This window comes from Anopheles funestus, chromosome 3RL (genome assembly GCF_943734845.2).
Source record: "Anopheles funestus chromosome 3RL, idAnoFuneDA-416_04, whole genome shotgun sequence".
In the NCBI taxonomy this organism is placed as follows: domain Eukaryota; kingdom Metazoa; phylum Arthropoda; class Insecta; order Diptera; family Culicidae; genus Anopheles; species Anopheles funestus.
In genome coordinates this window covers 12,944,285-12,962,661 of record NC_064599.1, presented here as the reverse complement: position 1 = coordinate 12,962,661, position 18,377 = coordinate 12,944,285, and the positions used below count along the sequence as shown (strand labels likewise).

General features: G+C 43.4%; 1 protein-coding gene and 2 long non-coding RNA genes across 5 annotated transcripts in view; 2 read left to right on the top strand and 1 right to left on the bottom strand.

Moving 5' to 3' along the window:
• LOC125771431 (uncharacterized) overlaps positions 1–18,377 on the top strand; it is a 133,410-nt gene that overhangs the window by 81,551 nt on the left and 33,482 nt on the right. The gene's annotated exons all lie outside the window — the stretch shown is intronic.
• The window catches only part of LOC125771506 (uncharacterized), a 105,548-nt gene that overhangs the window by 57,872 nt on the left and 29,299 nt on the right, over positions 1–18,377 (bottom strand). The window contains exon 2 of the long non-coding RNA XR_007419317.1: positions 3,307–3,434. This is a non-coding gene — a long non-coding RNA (uncharacterized LOC125771506). The remainder of the gene's footprint in view (positions 1–3,306; positions 3,435–18,377) is intronic.
• On the top strand, positions 3,428–11,946 carry LOC125771508 (uncharacterized). The gene is made up of 2 exons (XR_007419319.1): positions 3,428–4,658; positions 4,746–11,946. It is a non-coding gene; the product is annotated as an uncharacterized LOC125771508 (long non-coding RNA).

Genomic DNA, 18,377 nt, shown 5'->3' with positions numbered 1-18,377 from the left:
AGGATTGAAAGTTTTGATAAAGTTACACCAAGAAAAAAAAAGAAGTACACTTTCATGCCATGATGTAAACGATGAAGAACATTCTTCTTCCGGTGATGTAACAATGTAAAAAAAACACAATTCCTTTTCCTTACCCACTTAACAAAACAATAAATCTTTTCTTTTTTTCTTCAAGTTTTTGCAAAAAAAAAACAAAAAAACTGGCAACTGTCATTTGAAGCTCGTGAAGAACCGAAGGCCGTGAATCGTAGGAGGACCGCTTAGCATCGCGTGTTTGCTTTTGACGTTTACGTTTTTCCGGCCGCTTGCATTTGCGAGACAAATAAAACAACAAAACATCACAAACAAACAAACAAAAAAAAAGACACACACACCACCTCTGGCATTTTTGTGGAGATGTGTTTTTTTTTGTTCATGTTTCTTCCGCGGATAGAAAGCGAAGCTTCTCGAGCGAATCCTGTAGATCATCGTCCTTCCATTCATCTTGCGATAGCCGGTACCGGCTCAACCGAGTGGAAAAACAGGCAACCGATTTTCACAGTTTCGGTTTGGTGAATTTTCCCTTCTAGTTTTGGTGTATGTTCGATCGTATTTCGGTACGAACAAACGAAACAAAAAAACAATGTGTGGCCATTTTCCTTCCACAGGAACCAAGCGCCGGACGAATACAACGGCTGATTGGAATGATCTGATAATTTCGAGGACACGGTAACTCGAATATGGTCCATTCACAAGGCACACTGGCCAGGACGGTCAGCTGGAAACGGACCGTTTGTGCAAGCAATAACGATAAATCCTGATTCGAAATCCTGCGAGACGTTTCGCCTTTCGCCGTGGAAAAGGATTAAGCAAAAAGTGAACCAGTTCAGATTGTGCCTGTGTTCGAATCGACACAACAAAAACACTCCGTACATCCGGGCTATCCCGGTTCTCGAATAAACTAGGATGCACAAAAAAAGAAGAAAAAACAGCATTGCAAAAACTGAAACCAAAAAGGACAAATACTGTGCCGCACTCTGTGAATGCTCCGCATAGCTTCCGGGGGGCATGATTAAATTAATGATTCGAATGACGATGGTCTAGGCTTGTTTTGCGCGGAGCACCGGGAAACCCGTGAAACGATTCCTCCCAAAAAGCTGTATTTATATATCATTAGGTTGATATCTTCCTGGTGGGCTTTAGATCCGGGGATTAACCGTGCAGCGGCAGTTCGATTCCACTTTTCTTTAACCCGTTTTCCTATGCTCCCGAGGGATAGAGAACGTGGGTCAATTCGATTGTGTGCAGAATTCCGTCCCTTTTGCTGTAGATTTTGTAGAAGCAGCGAAAGAAAATGTCCAATTTTCAAGTTGCACCGAGGCCTGCAAGCGTTGTTTATCCAACAATCGGAATGTTTTTATTTCCTTTCCTTTTCCTCCATACATTTGCTCATAAGAAAAATGGACCACTTTTCCACCCGACACTCGATTGTCCAACAATAAAGATAAACGAAATATTCCAATTGAATGTGACTGGTGGCTCATAGTGGCCATTGCAAAACAGACTCAAGCACCGGTCCGGTGCCGAGAGGATCATAGCTGCTGCAGTTTATTTCCTTTTAATTGCCAAATTGGAAGTGCAAATTTTCATCCAGTTTTGGGGTTTTTTTTCTACTTTAGATTTTTGCTTTTCTCCGAGTTGTGGAGCTTATTCCGATTATCGTTGAACGAAGGGAAACGAAGGGGGAAAAAGGGAACATATCAATGGCTCAGAGAGTGTGAAACAGAAACGATAATATAATTCCATTGGTTAAGTGGACAATTGGTTGGGTACAATAAAGTTCATCCACGAGGGGATTCTGTGTACGATAGCTTTATGAAGTTGTTTGAAGAGGTGCGATTTTTTGCCATTAAATACAATTATTATTTTTTTAAATGTTTGAAATTTAAAGATTAAATAATTCACCTTTTCCGACTTGCGATTTGCAAAACTAAGCTCGATTTAACAAATCAAATAATATCATTCATTGCCCTTGCCCCTGGTTTAGTTGCGTAACGATCGACATGCAATCAAGCGAGAATTCGCATCACTAAAACCCGTCCGTGGCTTCATTTAATTCGCTCAAGCGCTCAAAACCCATCTTATGCAACTAACGCGCTTTCGCTCGATTGAAAGTGCAAACTGATCCATCACCGGTTAGCTCGACCAAAACCCTCTTCCCCTGGTATGTTATTTCATTATCACTCGGAAGCCGATCGTGGCGATGGCGTAGCTGCACCGTAATGAGTCCGACGGTAAGAAAACGAGCGAAGCAAATATTCTTACCCACGTTCTTCCAAATGGGGGGAAAACAATCCATTTGCTGGTTTTTGGTACGGTCCAAGAAAATGGTGAAGATTTCATCGCTCATTAGACCAGGATCCCGGTGGGCGGGGAGGTGCCGTGGGCAGAAGCCATAGCCATAAGTGGTTGATAATGGCTAAAACCGACCGAAGGTTGGTACTGAAGTTCTCAAGACGCATAAGTGCTTGTTCGGGATGGAAACTTGTAGAATGTCGCTCCTGGGGGAAAGGCCTTGCCCTTGTTCCAGGGGGGAAGGTGGAAAACTCCCGGTGAACGGAACAATGTTCCGGGATGGTTTCATCTATAAATCAACCAATGCTGGAAACACCGTATTTCACCATGGAAGTGCATCGGCAATGGAAGAGCCAGGCTTTTAGTGCGATTGATTACGGAGATGTGCGATCCCGGCACAATGGAACACATTCCGACTTGTTGGAAAACGAGTCCGAAATGAGAGTGAGTGCAAATTGCGAGCAAATGTAGAGTAGTGGATGAAAATATATTCTTATCCTATTATGTTCTTGCTATCCTTTTGTGTTGAGGTAAGCAGAAAATAGAAAACGCTTGTCTGATTGATCGTGTGCTATATGGAACGTGAATGAAGGCGTCTTATTGTCGACATCGAAGGAAGAGTAATGAATCGGGGAAAGGCGATGTTTAAAACTTTCATTTACACTGCAAACACTTCAACTTGGGGAAGATTTACTGTGGTTCCACAGTATGTGCGAGGATTTTCTTGGACAAACCGAAAAACGACCTCAAATCTGCACAGGAAGTTGTCTGTCTGTCGCTGTCTTGCATTTGCTGATTGGATTTTCCACCCATCGATCTTCGAATTGATGAATTATGATGGTAGATTAAACTTTGCCAAGTAATTTCTTCCCCTTACTAACCCACTCATAGCCCCCCTTTTCCTTGGTGGGAAAACAACGGAAAAACAAAACCGTTGAGTAAACGGCTCCGTCAGTTGAAAGATCCACTTACCTTGTCCCCGGTTGTGTTGTGATGTTTGTCTTTCTACGTGATTTATCTTCATCCCATTTGAAGTTTGAAGTGTGTTTGAGTTTTTGGAGCAACATATTTTGAGGCTTTCATTCGTTTATGCAAGATCTCTGTTAAAAAAAGGAAGAGAAAAAAAACAGTTTATGAAAATTTGATGCTGTCCTTTCGTTTTTTTACCTTAAGGACAGATAAGTATGACGAATGGTAATGCAAAATTTTTTGATTAGATTAAACTTTCTGGTCCGTCTGTCCACTGAAAGCTGACGGAACAAGGACACGTTTCGTACATGATGCTGTCCCACCTCCCCCACGGGTTCGTACGATGAACTTTCGTTCCGCGACAAAATCGCGCAATAGTCGAAGTTTGCCGAATACTGGCCCATACTGGATACGTCCTCAAGCACCAACAAACCAGAGCGGGGGAAAAAACATGGTAGAAAGTTTTTTAATCGAAACTGCTACTACTGCTCCCGCAATGACGAAATGTTTGATTTATTCAGCGGAAAAAAGTGGATATGAAGTTCGGGACATAACTCGCGAACTACCACGGGATGCTTGCAACAAACATTTTCCATCAAATTATATCCTTTGACCTATGAGATACCATCACCCGGAACTGTGTTTCCAATGGGGTTTTTTTTTGTTGGGGGTTTTTGTTTTCGGACACGGACAGTAGCGGAAGCGTGATGCGCTTCATTCGAAAGGGCCAACTTTTAATAACCGGGTTAGAAGTTGTAAATCGATTTGAGTTAAGCGAAGCGGTAAAGTTACGGCTGCTTCCTGTTGTTGGCCACGCCACTGTTAGATGGGGTTGGAAAGATGGTAAACATCAGCACACCAAAAATGTTGACCTCCGGTTGTAGAATGTTTTTTTTTTTGCGATATCCAAGGGAGAGGGAAAGGACCCAGACAGGAGTGAGTGAGTTAAGCTAAAAAGCGTAGCAAATAGAGTTTACTTAAGCGACAGTTTTTGGTGAAAATTGAATCTACTTTCACCATGGAGTTTTTGCTCCACCAAGGAAAAATGTTCTATTGGAAATAGTGATGGGCGTGTCGATTCCAACCTATCGAGTCGGAGAAATCCAAAAGCGACCCGATCCGGTTCGGGTAGAACTGTCGATTCAAGTACCAGAAGGTGTAAGACCGACTCCGACCTGTGGGTGCAACGAGTTCGGATCGAACTCAGGTTGAAGTAGGTTCAGTAGGTGCAACGATTCCGATGTGCAACTAGGAGTCCGGATCGGACTCGGATCGATTCAGTACGGAGATTCAGTAGGTGCAACGATTCCGGTAGGTGGGTGCAGCGAGTTCGGATCGGACTCAGGTCGAAGTAGGTGCAGTAGGTCCAGTAGGTGCAAGCTACCATAAGCGACTCCGACCCGTGGATGAAGTGAGTTCGGATCGGACTCAGGTCGAAGTAGGTTCAGTAGGTCTAGTAAGTGCAAGTTACCATAAGCGACTTCGACCCGTGTGTGAAACGAGTTCGGATCGCACTCGGGTCCAAATAGATTCAGTAGGTTCAGTAGGTCATAAGCGACTCCGATTCGTGGGTGCAGCGAGTTCGAGTCGGAACTACTGAACCTCCTTAAATTTGCGGGTCGACACGAACCCGTTGCACCCACGTATAGAGGTCAATTCCGATTCTGCTGCACCCGACTTTGTGTCGAGTCATGAAATAAATCGTATGACCCATCACTAATTGGAATTATCGGAATTCTGCAACCAGATTTACTTCGTCTGGAGAACTTCTTCCAATTTTTATTCAAGCATCCTGATTAGGTTAAGGTTTACTTACATAATAACTCACCTAAAGTCCTTCTACCCTCTGAAAAATTCCTATCAGAAAAACAATCGAACCATCAGCAATTAATGTGGGATTTTCCACGACAAAGAAGGGCTCTGTTCGGAGCTTTGTCCCGCTTCGTTAAAACACAACAAATCCCTCCGATTGACGAAACACGTGTATAACCGTTTGCGCTTGTCAGCGTGTGAAGCTACTATAATACATATACTACCTTTTCACTGGCTGCAATCTGTTTTATTTTACTTTCCGTTGTGTTTACGCTGTCTGCTATCCGTCCTTGCTGTATCCCGACCGGCTCATGGTGGATCAGTAGATTTACGAACGGTAGCGTGGAAAACTTCATGACGTTCGTGAAAGCATGTGAGACATTCCATCTTCGAGGAAAATCGCTTTTCCTTTTGTACCTGCTTCTTGAAACCATGGTTGGCGAAGAAGTTTTCCACGACGATTTTCTTCTCCGTCGGTGCGATTTTCTTAGGAAGCTTTCGGTGGTTCAGCAGCATCAACCAACGAAAGCAAGCGATGATCAGGGGTTTTTCGTGTCACCTGCACTACTACTGAAGGTTACTCTAGGAAAGGGTGTTTTTTTTGCTTCTTCTGCTGGGTTTGAAGTCAATTTTTCTAGTCGCTTCTAAAAGTGCTGTGTGTTGAACGACCTGGAAACGCTTGGTTGGTTGCGTCTGATGCGGGTTCACACTTCGCCATTGCCACGTGACATACACGCACAGCCGTATCTTTCGGCTTTTAATGAAGTGCAGCATGTTGTGTTCGTCATCAGCAGCAGCAAAAACAGGGGGGATGCCGCTAAGGGGGAAAAATGTCAATGTACGACAGCGACGATCGCGCGCGCCGGTACGTTGTTTCCGTGTTGGGAGTTAATTTCATCGACAAACAGTAAACACACATCCGTTCCGGGTGCTCCGTTTCGATACGGAGGGGGCGTAATAGAATGGTCCATTGCCAGTCCACAATAACGCCTGTTTCTGGCACGCATCATCATCGGTGGAACGTTAAAGAACAAGCATGAAAAAAGTGGAAAGATAGATGCGTTCGATCGAGCGGGGCAATACAGAGAACTGGAGAGAAAACAACCTTCCATTCGGGTGACGCCTAACAGATGTGCTGTTAAAAGCCGATATTGATTAGGTTCTTACAGCGGCTCTCGTGTCGTTATGAACTGCAAATAACAACAGACTTTCGTACGTATATAGGGCGCAACGGGTGACTGGAGAAGAGATGCGAGTGACAAAAAAAAACAGACGAGACCTAATCCAAATGTCACTCGGAACAAGGGTGGTAGCCGATGGAAGCTAATGGAACATGTGGCATACGGTACGGTACGGTTGTGATGAGCAGGATCGAACTAATGGTCCCTCTGAGGGTCGTGGGCTGTTATGGGTGCTTTTTAACGGAACCGTAGGAAGTGTTCGGTTTGAATGTTTACCAATTTTAGAGCCCGCTTATGTATGTTTCCTCCCCTAGCGATTATTTTCGGAACGTTGTGGGCGAAAAAAAAATGAAGAAAATAAACTCGTAAGCTGGTGAATAGGGAAAGCACCGAGCCGAACACGCACTTTGGCTGGGTATGAGTTTCAATCAGTGTTTTTAATGAAATTAATATCTGTTTTTCGAGCATCAAAAATCTCGAAATCTGGCCGCTGCTAAGTGATACGTGGAACAAAAAAGGATGTTTCGTGTTCTGGTAATGGTACAAAAAGCAATTCCGTTGATTCGTTTCTTGTTAAAAATAATTAATGGAAAATATACAAATTCACCATTTGTTTTACACGCATTTATAATTACTTTCACTTTCGATGAAGCAGCAAAAAAAAAAATCTGCAACACACCACCACTGTCCCGGATGTGTGTTATATTATTGATTGGAAGGGTAAACAACCAGTACAAAAATCGAACCGAACAAAATGTAGTACTAAAAAGTGGTTTGCTTTTGCATGGTGTGATGGGAAAGCCCAAATCCGTTCCGTTGTTATCGGAACATCGGTTTATAATGTGGAGTAACCTACCGAGTAAGCTGCTTGTTCCGGGTGAACAGGAAAGATGGACCCAGTCTGGGCCTGGTTCCGTTTTTTTTTCATACCCTTCTCCTCTGTATTTCGCCCCAAAACATTGTTACTTCTTGCTTCACGAACTCTTTCGGAGGCGAAAAAGCCGAGAGCCGTTGTCTAGTCATGGATGGTTTGTTTTTATTGGCATGTGTACCCTACTGTTGTCCGTTCGTCTTCGATTTCATTCGTTTCATTTCGTCCTGTTGCAGCTCTCGATGTCCCTCGGTGTGTGCGTTCAGACGAGAGTCACAAGAGCACATGTTGAGTGCCTGTTGGGCAGAATGTTGTTTCCGATTTAAAGCAAACATCCTTTTTCCCCTGTCCTGTCCCCAGGGGCAGGGCACCAGCTGTGGGCAGACGATCACAATGAGCACCGAAAGAGAAGAGCTGGTCCTCATTGAACATGTTGCAGAAAATGAATACTCATCGGCCACGGCATAGGATACATATGCCTGTAATCCTTCCGCTTCATCCATTTTCCACCGGGGGGAATGTTTGTGTTTGAAAGAAGCTTATGATTCTTGCTGGGTGCTGCTGGTGATGATTCGGTCCGGAACCGAACACAATTGAAACTTGGTCCGAAAGAAGAAAGGAGGAAAAAAAAGAAAGATCCCCAGACGCATGTGAAGTTGTGCAGCTTTAGGAAGGAAACACACATGCCACAAAACTGCTTCAAAGAATGCTCGAAGCACCACTCTCTTGCTCAAGACGATTCCACTTTCTTACTCGAGCACGATGGATAGCCACTTGCGCTGTGAAGAGGTTTTTGGGAACTTTGATGCAGCTTAAACATAGAGAAAGAATACGTCCTCTCCTGGACTTCTGGACGATTCAACAACCAGACCCTGCGGCGGCAACGACTCCCCAGTAAAAAAATGGGGAGCAAACGAAGATGAAGAGCGTAACGATAATAAAGTAATCAGTATATAATTCCACATACTTGGCACCAGATGGCTCACAGCTTTTGGGGTTAGTTTATGACCGTTGTTGCTTGCGGAAGATAAAGTTTTACGAATCATTCTGTCCAAGTTGGTCGTATTGGTGTGTGAGTTGGTTGGAATGAGAGTTGAGTCTGGCAGGATGCATGCAGTTTTTTCCCCACATTCTTTCTTTGTTTCTAAACAAACTAAAGGGTGGGAAGTTCAATGCAGTACTAAGCTCATCTTTCAGGATACTTACTGCCATGCAGTAGAGCCTTTGGGGCTAGCTTTTCCCATTGCCCAGATCCTGTTTGATCCTTTCCTATTGGAACCATAATCGTACCACACACAATCGATGCGTCGTAGCAATGCGAATGGACGAGAACTTGTTGTACTGATATCTATTCGAAGTTGGGCGAATACTGGGAATAGTCGACGAAAAGAGGCTTTCAGCTAAATTGGGAATACAAGTACATTCCTCGTGTCTTTCTCTAACGAAGTCAAATGCTCCCTGCGAACGGTCTTCTTTGTGGATGATCTAGCCTCCCCCACGTGAATGCTTCCTCCGTTTTATCGGAGAGCTTTTAATTAAACGTCTAAATCCTGTGTGTTCTTCAACGTGAATCCTCTACAGCACACGAACCTAACGTCCAACCGATCTACGGATAGCTTCTCCGTTAAGCTGATTAGATTCCATTCGCTAAAATCCTCCATTTTTTTTGTCTCTCTTCTTGCTCTCGTTACAGGTAGGCGAACAGGGTAGTACCGACACGTTTGGATCGGTTTCCAGTATGACTTCGTTTGTTCGTTTCGGATTAGAACTTGAAGGGTCGGGCGACTCCATTACCGCATACGGTACTGTGCGACGACCCTCACCAGGGGAAAGCATTTCGATGACGTATTAGTGGTCTTTCTCCATCGTCGCCGTCGGTCGGAGACTGGGAGGCAACGAAGCGCAGCGAACCGGTAACAACACTCCAACGCACCACGAACAGCCCGTGTGACATTTCAGCGGGACCATGGATGGATGGTTCCGCGCTGTAAAGTGACGTTGGACGTTCCTTCGTTCGCAACAATGGCATCGTGCAAATGGGAAGGTGAAATATGCCTTTGTTTTTGAGTTTCAGCTCAACTACACACGCGCGGTGTACCGGGATAGGGCGTACTAGCATCGACAGACCCGCGGTACCATCAATACTGTCCACACCCGGTACCGTGTTGCTGCAATGTCCGGAAACGCGTCGGAGCCAGGCATTCATGATGATGGTTGGTTGTGCTAAAGCCACACCGATTCTGCCACAGATGAGTGCGGGAAGGCAACGAACCATGGCGAAGAGTGAAGATGCAAAAAAAAACAACGAAATGTTTAATAATGAAACCCATTGTGTAGTGTGGTCGATTTTTCTTGCGCCGGTGTATTCATGGACCGGGAAAGTTGTTGTTCAAGACAAAATATGGCACAACTTGTACACCGGCTCTTGTGCCATTCGATGCCTTTTTCTCTGCAGATGCGTTGAAGGAGGTGGAGCTTCCCCTCGTGGCCAAAATATGAATGCGTAATCGGGTAAACTATTTCCTGCACTTTGCCACCCTACCTCCCAACATATTCCCATCAAAAGAAGTTTGGTTGAGTAGCCTGGACATTTTTTCTTCTCCGTGTGCTTCCTTCAAGACACTGCTTAACGATCGTAGTGTGGTATACGAAAAGTACGAGTGGCCGTGGGTTATTCTCCCAACTCCCAACCCCTTCTCACCCTAATGCCACATTTTCCTAGTGTGCTTTTCTATTCACCAAAGTTTTAGTGAGTGGGGGTGGAAAGTTTTCGGAAAGCTATAAAAAGCATTCCTTCCCCTAGGGGGGCGAACGGTTTTCCGAAGAGTTGTTGAGCTGCCTTTATGGATTAAGTTTTGTTTAATTAGGTTAACCGGGCACAGGTGGAATTTTGCAGCTAGTTTTACCTTTCCGGCATCGGATCGGGGCACGAGGGTGGTTGGCTGATTTCCGTTACGCCCCCACGGTAGGACGATGACTTTATTCTCGAGAGCCGTGCTGCAAAAGGATTGTTTTGCAGATACAGGTAGATCATGAAAGTTTGGCTTTTCAACTGGCGTGGGATTAAATAGGAAATCGGAGGAGTTTATCATGGGGAGTCATTTGAAAAACATAGGAGGAGAGAGACACAGGAGTGTAAGTTGGTGTGCGGGAGAATTGGCTTTGGTTTCAGAGATTTTTATAACCAAAACATATTTTGATGCTCTTTGACGTTTAAAGTTTTTTGATTGACAGCTTTCAGATTGATAAACAATTTCAATGGTTATAGCAGGCGTTGAAAGTTTTTGAAAGACGTCCATTTTGCAAGCTTCTGTTCGAAAAGCTTAGCGAGAAAAGTTTAATAATTTTTAATTTTAGTGCATAAATAAGGAATATTAATTTTTATTTTTTGAGAATGGAATATATTTTAAAAACTCTGTCATACTTGCCCTTCATGTCCATGATCATCACCGGAAAGTATTTCCCGGTTTTTAGCTTTTTTGTTTTGTTGTCCTTGCGTATCGTTTCCCTTCAAAACGTTAAACCGATTGTGTGAGTTAGCAAGACCTTACAATGTCTACCACCCTGATACCTTTACCATCTCGAAAAAAAAACACAACACAAAAACATGACATTATCAAAAAGGGTCTTCGCGGTTGAGTGCGCTGGTCCATGTGTTCCGTACCGGTAAGTTTGTGTTCGAGCTTTTTTTGTGTGTGTGTTGTTTTACTGTTACTTTAACAACCCCTTCCGGCTGAAGGTCGTAAGCTCTCTTGCCTCCGGTATCGATTTGCTCATCCTACACACCTTCCTTCACCACTTCATCGAAAAAAGGAAGCGACCGGATACGTACGCTTCGACTGCATTGCATACAACACGCACCATTCACAAAGCGGAACACGCGGATGGGTTGGGTTATATGGGGAAGGAAGGCTTTCGACAAGGCGACGGTCGAGATGTCGAAAATCGTCCGCGCTAATGGTTCGCCACACCCGGCCCGCGGTACTGTTTAGCATTGTTAATGTTGCTTGGTTTTTGAATGGTTTTTGATGTTTATTTTTCGGCTTCTTTTGGGCCGTGCGCTCGGTTTTTGTTGGTGCATGAAAACGAGCCGAAAAATTGGTGAAGAGGTTACACACTGCGGAATGAGTCAATTAGGGCGCGCGTTCCTTTTCCACAAGAAGATGGGCTATTCAGCGAAGGATGGAATTTGTGGTACAAGCGCAAACAAGTAGGAAGCCTGTGGCAATTTGACAATTTCGCCTAACACTGTTATACTGTTATACACCCCCCCGGGGGGAAAGAGTGCAGAAAGCTGGGAAGAAGAGTGGACCTGTCAACAGAATTGAGGTTTTTTGGAACAAGTGGTTTGTCCAAAGTTAAGCGAATGTTGGTTTGAAATTGAATTATGCAACGCGTTTTAATTGAATTGATTTCCATATCGGTCTTTGGTGGTTGTGGGTTTTTTTCCACGTGTATACCAGCTTTCCCCCTTTATACTCAGGCAAAAATGTAAATGTTTTGCAATTTATTCACGAATCAAACATAATTCAATTTTGCCGAAGGGTATTCATAAGACTGTTCTAAAGTTTTCTAATCATATTCAAGAAAATTTTCCCTCCCTCCCGCTTGTGATGATTCGATCGTGCCTTAGTCGTTAGACCGCTGGTTCGAAATCATCATGTTCTGGTGATGGCATAATTTATTTTATTCCCCCCAAAAAAAGCAAACAAAAACGGTTTGTTTTGGGTAAATTTTTGTAAACCTCTTTAGCAAAACATTATCTTTCCTTTTTGGCTGTCAGACAGACAGACAAAAAAGTCATGCTAACAGCAAAGCTCATACACACATACACACAGACAGAGAGCTCGTTAAGAATAACTCCGCTGGGAGCAGTTGGACTGGTTAAGATCTGCACCGAAATGATTGTACCCTTTGGAATTCGAAAATACGAGTCTGTTTAGTGCTTAGGGGTACTCCTTTGCTCTATTTGCACCGTTACAAGTCGATGCCGTGGCATTAGCTCGGAAAAGTATTGTAACGCCAGTGCACAGTGGGCAAACGCCTGTATGAAAATCGAAAAATTTACATCGTTATTCATGCAAACTTAATACATGTTTGGAAAGTAGATACTTTAACTAAGATAAACTTAAAATATCTCATTTTCAAATTTGAAACTTTTTGAGAAACAGTACATCAAAATAGTAGGTGGTATGTTTTGTTTCAAAAATATGTTATATTGCAACCAACATTAAAACTGTTGTATTGAGAAAACCAATTGACCGATTTTAATACCGTTGACTTTTTTGAATAGGTTTTTTAATATACTTTTCATTTGTATTCATTCTTTTGATAATATAATATTTTTCGTTTCAAAAATTACCAAAAACCAAAAGAAGGTCTTGCTGTTCTCAGAAATGATGTATTAGACAATGAAAAAAATTATGTTTGGACTCGAGATGACTCTTGTGTCATATATCATATGAAAGGCCACCATTTTACTATATATTTTTGATTTAATTGGTTGCGACCATGCGCGACCGTGAAAAATATTTAATTTTTTCTGGAAAGACCGTAATTCGTGATATTATAGCGGCATCGCTCTCTAAACGAAAAGATTTTGATTGAATATTCATTATTATACGTAAAATTGACTAAATATTACTTATTTAGTTACTTTTTAATAATAAATTGGTTTTTTTCAAGTTTAAAACCTAGTACATTTTCGTCATAATTTGTTCCTTGTTTGTTCAATTTGGTGCTCCTTAATTGGAGTCAAACTCCACTAGCTTCTGTCAAACATACTAGTTCCTATTTGTACTCATTATTGAAAACACTATTATTTGAGAAAAATAATGAACAATAATGTAATTACACATTTTTTAGTTATATCAAATATGTTTGAAGAAAATAACCACCATGGCTCATATAATTGATTTTCATCCCGGCATTTGTATGGCCGTTGCCTACTGTGCAGTGCCTTTGTTATGCTAACAAGGTTCGTATGTTCGTGGTGGTGGTTGAATCGCGATTTATGTGATACTACACGGTATATCCTTTGGTACGACTGTTGTAGTCGTTTGCTCGCATTTCCTTTGCTGTTTGTTCCTGTACACCACCCCCCAAAAATCAGGTACGATGGCGTCGATGAAGGATAGTCTCTTTCCGGTTAGTATTGACGAGTAACGAGCAAACCTTTACGGGTGGCATTCAATGGTTGAAGTTTAGACGTATATTCTTGTTTTGTAGTCAGCTCCGGATTCTCCCTATGTGAAGCGATAGATACGGCTAATTTGCATGCCCTTGTTAACTGTTGTTCATTAGATACCTGAAGTTAAAAAAATGGTAAAGGTTTAAATATCCCTTGGATTAAATTACATATTTTGAGGAGTTAAACAAATGGTAGTATTTGCATGTTAAATAACAATTTAAAAACCATGACCTTGTTATATCATTGCCGGCATTAGAGCAGCAATTTTAATTACTGTCAAATTATCATCCACGCGATCAGTTAACGCTACTGATCACCGTGACTTCATTAAGCACTGACCATACTGAAACGATGGTTTCACGAAACCATCGTCAACACACCGCAGTACTGTCCGCCCACGCGCCAAGTCTTTGCCGCGATCCGTCCGACAAAGACCTGCCGTCTGTTAGCGGCAGTTATTTGTAGGAGTTCGATTTGAGGAGTTTCAATATGGCGCAGTGTACGCAGGGCGGACAAAAAGAAAACGAACCCTATGCCCGGTACGTTTGAAGAAACCCATGGCCGACTTCTTGAAGCGAAGAAAGCGAAGATGGATGAATAAATTTGCATACGCTTATGGCATGGAAACACAATCGGGCACGAAAACGAGACTTATTTCATATTCTTGCCTGTTTCGGTTTCCTGTGCCTCTTTGTCCCACCCATCCCCCGCGGGAACGTTCACTTTCACCAGCGGCTGGATGGAGGGTAGGGGCCAAATGGCAGAAAAGGTGGCCAATGTTGATTTCCCGAAATGGGAAAACAAGCGAAAGCTTGTCGTACAATTTGATTACCTTTCTACCGTTTGCCGAACCGGGTCGTACCCTTCGCCAAGCCTTGAGCTTCAGATTCTTCCCTTGTTTCTTTGCGTTTGCTTTCGATTTCGGTGCTAGGAAGCTCTTAGTTTCTTCACGTTGTAGCTTGATATACAGAGGCCTTTATTCAAGGCGATATACCCAATAACGGGAGACCATGACCACGATCGAATGGAAGCGGTTTCGGTCGGAAGTACCATTTTTTTGTTTTGTTTTGTTTGCCATGGTCTTCCTTATACCTTTGAAGCGCTCCACAGCACCCTGGAGGGCATTTTCGGACCTAAAATTAGCAATTTAATTTTGCCCACTGCATGATGAGGTAACTACGGGAGCTTTTTTTCTTGACGAAGTTTGAATATCCGCTTTGTTGAACCATTCCGCTTGAAATGGGTCAATCGAACTGAAGACTACTCGAAGTATTCTCCACTGGAAACATCATTAGCACAAAAGCGCGAGACCTTCAAAAGGATCAAAAATCCCAAACCGAAAACCCTTCCTCCGATGTGTCCGCACAGCAACAGCTATTCGGAGATAAATTCGATTGGATCAGGAGAAAACTTAATTCTTCGTTTCGACGATTGAAAGCCTATCCGTAAGATTAAGGTTAAGAACTGGCCTTAAGGCGCCTAGAAAATACATCAAATCCGATTGGGAATAGGCGGATATTTTTGGTGCATTTTTGGTCCGGTTTTGTGTTTCCCAAAAACCCCGAACCCGACTACCGTGTACGTTGACGTTCCAGTATCTGGAAGTGGCGGAGGGTAAGTAAAATTAGAAAGGAAATCGTTTCCATAATGCTGTACGGTTCCCGGTTCCGGGCGGAGTGAGTTTTAGATGTGGCGGGAAGTGGCAGTTCGAAGATGAACTGTTAATATTTATTTTGTCGCACGTTCTTTACCCAGCAACGTTTATTTATCGAACATGGACATACGTAGGGGAACGAGAAAAAGGGAACTCTCGAACGAAAATAAGTAAGTACGAGATACGTAGTAGCGCATGGAGATCCAATCAGTGGCACTCACGTATACGGAGCCCTTTGATATATTCCGGGCAATGCGGGAACCATGTCTTGGGAAAGACAAAATGTAAACACATCCAATAGGTTCACTTCCTGGATGTAGTCCCGCAAACGGTTTTTGGGAGACTGCTGCTGCACACACATAGACGGAGACAGTTGATTACGGAACGGACGGAAGTATCAACGAGTCGATAAAAGGATCCTCGGGTAATGTTGATGTTGGATTTGTTGATGGGTATTTGACTACCTCTGGATGTATGTTGCACCATCTTAACACGATCACCGGCACCGTCTTGCACTGAGGGAGACCAATGGAAATATCATCATGGAAGGTGATTAAAGTAAAATCATGGTTAACTTTAGATGAATTATGTACAACAAATCTTTCTCCACTGCAAATAAAGAGACATGTTAATGCCCTTCTCTGATTCACATACTTTGCCATGCGTAATGTGGTACAACTAGAACTTCACTCTCCTCAGGACACCCATACTGGTGGGAACCGTTTGATGTTTTCTCAACGAATCAATAGTACACGTGCGACCCGATAGACTGTTTGAATATTTCATACGACTTCGTCCAACCTGCATAATATGATCGGATCGGTCTAGCCACACTGTCGTGTCGAAATGGCTCAATTACTAGACGTCTTCTTCCACCATGCCGAAAAGATACTTCCTTTCATCTTTTAAATTATTCATTCAATGTCCATGATTTGTGTCGTGTATCGGAATCCTTTTTCTTTACGCATCGACAGGGACATTCTCTTCCTTTTTGGGGGGAGTGACGCAAGCTTCTAGCCAATCGAAGACACGAGTTCCGGACAAGTAACAAGAAATTGAATAGTCCAATTTTCGACACCCAGCTTCCTCCTAGTCACCAGTGATATCGGAGGTAGGGGAATGTCCTATCTGGAAGCTTTTCAAAAATACCTCCTCCCCAGTCTCCACACTTTCGCCCCCAAAAACTCTTACCCCTCGTGCGAAATGAAGCATGTCTCGTTAGAATCTCATCAATATACATCCATCGCCCGGAGCCCATGTTCGGAGCTCGGCAGGAAACATTGTGGAGGCCCCTCCCCCCCCATCACTCTAGTCCAAACTGACAACCGGTGAATTCGCATCGTCAGGCACGATGACGACGGACAGATATGTTGGAAAAATCAGTCACGTAAATAATACCGTTATCGGAATCAAAACGACCCAACCCACCTTAAAACATTCTGGGAAACAAAATCAATAAGTCCCTTCCGTGCGTATATATAGATCGTTGCCCGTCATCTCGTCAACAGGACGAGAGCTCTTCGGTGTTTGGATTTGTTTTCCTATTGGCAGGCTTTTGTCAAGAGTGATTCCCTGACGGACGAAACAATCTGCTATCGTAGTGGTCCATCTTTTACATCTCATTTCCGGAGGATTTTTCGTCGTAATAGAAGTGGACGTCCGTTCCAGGTCGGGGTAGGGAAACCCAATCTCGGGCGAAACTTTGTGGATTTCGTCGTGCCGATGCGAAATGAGTCAATTAGGTAGCGTCGATGGTATCGGCCGTTCGGCTGGACAAGACAAGTTTGCCCCTCCCGGGGCCAAATGGGCTCGTGTTCTAATCAAGCAAATCCTCCCCAAAAACTGAGCTTTGTTTGGGGCTTTGTACTGGATCTTAGGCTAGTCAATCGGCACGATGGAAAAGCTTTTGTGAGGAATCGTAAAAGGGACATTTTGTGTTTCAAAAAAAAAATGGGCAAAAACCAAATCAAGTACCCGTACGATTGGATGTATTGGGGATAATTTCATGACCACTTATTCGAATGTCTCGACACGAAGCTACTGCTGGCGAGTCTCGAGATTTGCCACCCATATTGATGGCGCAGATAATAAGGAACATAAGCGTAAGAAGCTCATTAGTATGTCCCCGAAGTAATGCAGCAAATGGGGTAGCGCAATGAGCGTCCATGCGACTGCCAAGTTTGGTTAGCATCGTCAGGGACGTACAAGGGTGACATTAGCAGGTCCATCCGAACAATGACACACATTTATGCTTGACCATAAAAAGCTCGCCATCAGCAATCAAATTGAGCGGCACGTGTACCTTCGCGTGTGTGTGTATGTGCTTCATTCGATTTGTTCGAGGTGAAGGTCACAATCGATTGCGTTGGCCAATGTGGAGACCCCCTACTCCCACTTCCTCCCTCTTTCAGGGATGTCCACAGATGGGTTTATGTGCCTTCTCCTCAACTCAACATCCACAAAGGGACAACGCTACGTTACGCCGTTTTGTTGACGGTGTGTGAAACGTTTCAAGGTTTTGTCCACCATGTGTCGAGACGTTGATGGGGTTCACACGTGCTAATGCAACAACAACCACATTCGCCATTCGGTATCGGTGCAAGCTCACGTAAGACAGATCGTTTCTCCGTCCCCCCGTGGGGTACTTGAGGTGCCTTTGTTTAGCGCGATCGACACACATGCAAATATTTTGCCCCGATTACATAAGAACCGAACGCGCGTCCAGTTTGACGTCGAGGTTGCGCTTCCGTGCACGACCACGTGACAATACGGGCAATATGGTGTGATTGCGTTGTTTTAGTTGTTTAAAACGTCAAACATGAGCTGGATAAAGGGAAGCGGGTACGGCCAGTATTGTCACCGTTTGTAACCCGACTATTCGATGGCGGTTGTTTGAAGGTTTCATTAGCGTTTGTAGTGGGTTTGAAGTGACCAGACCAATCCCTTAAATCGGGTACTTCAATGCTTAAAATGTCGATTGATTTGGATGTTTTTGATTGAATCGGATTGAAAGAGCGAATTAAACGGAATTAAATCGTGGAAGCGGATGGATTATGGAGAGGAACCTGCTGCTCTCTTAGTCTTCCTGCGGTTCAATCACGTTCCTATTTTGTACAAACAGAAGGCAACACAAACGGGAAACAGTTTCGTATATAATTTATTTGTACTAGTGGAACTTTCATGCACACAAGCTCAACCTCAATTTGGCTTCCGAATTGTCATCCAAAATTAATTAATTTTTTGCCATAATCCCTTACTCCATCTAGGTACATATCCGCCTTGTGTTTATTCTCATTTGCTACAGTGTTTTTATTTTTTTGAGAGGAAGAGTTTAGCTTTCAATCAAATAGACAAACTTGCCGGAAG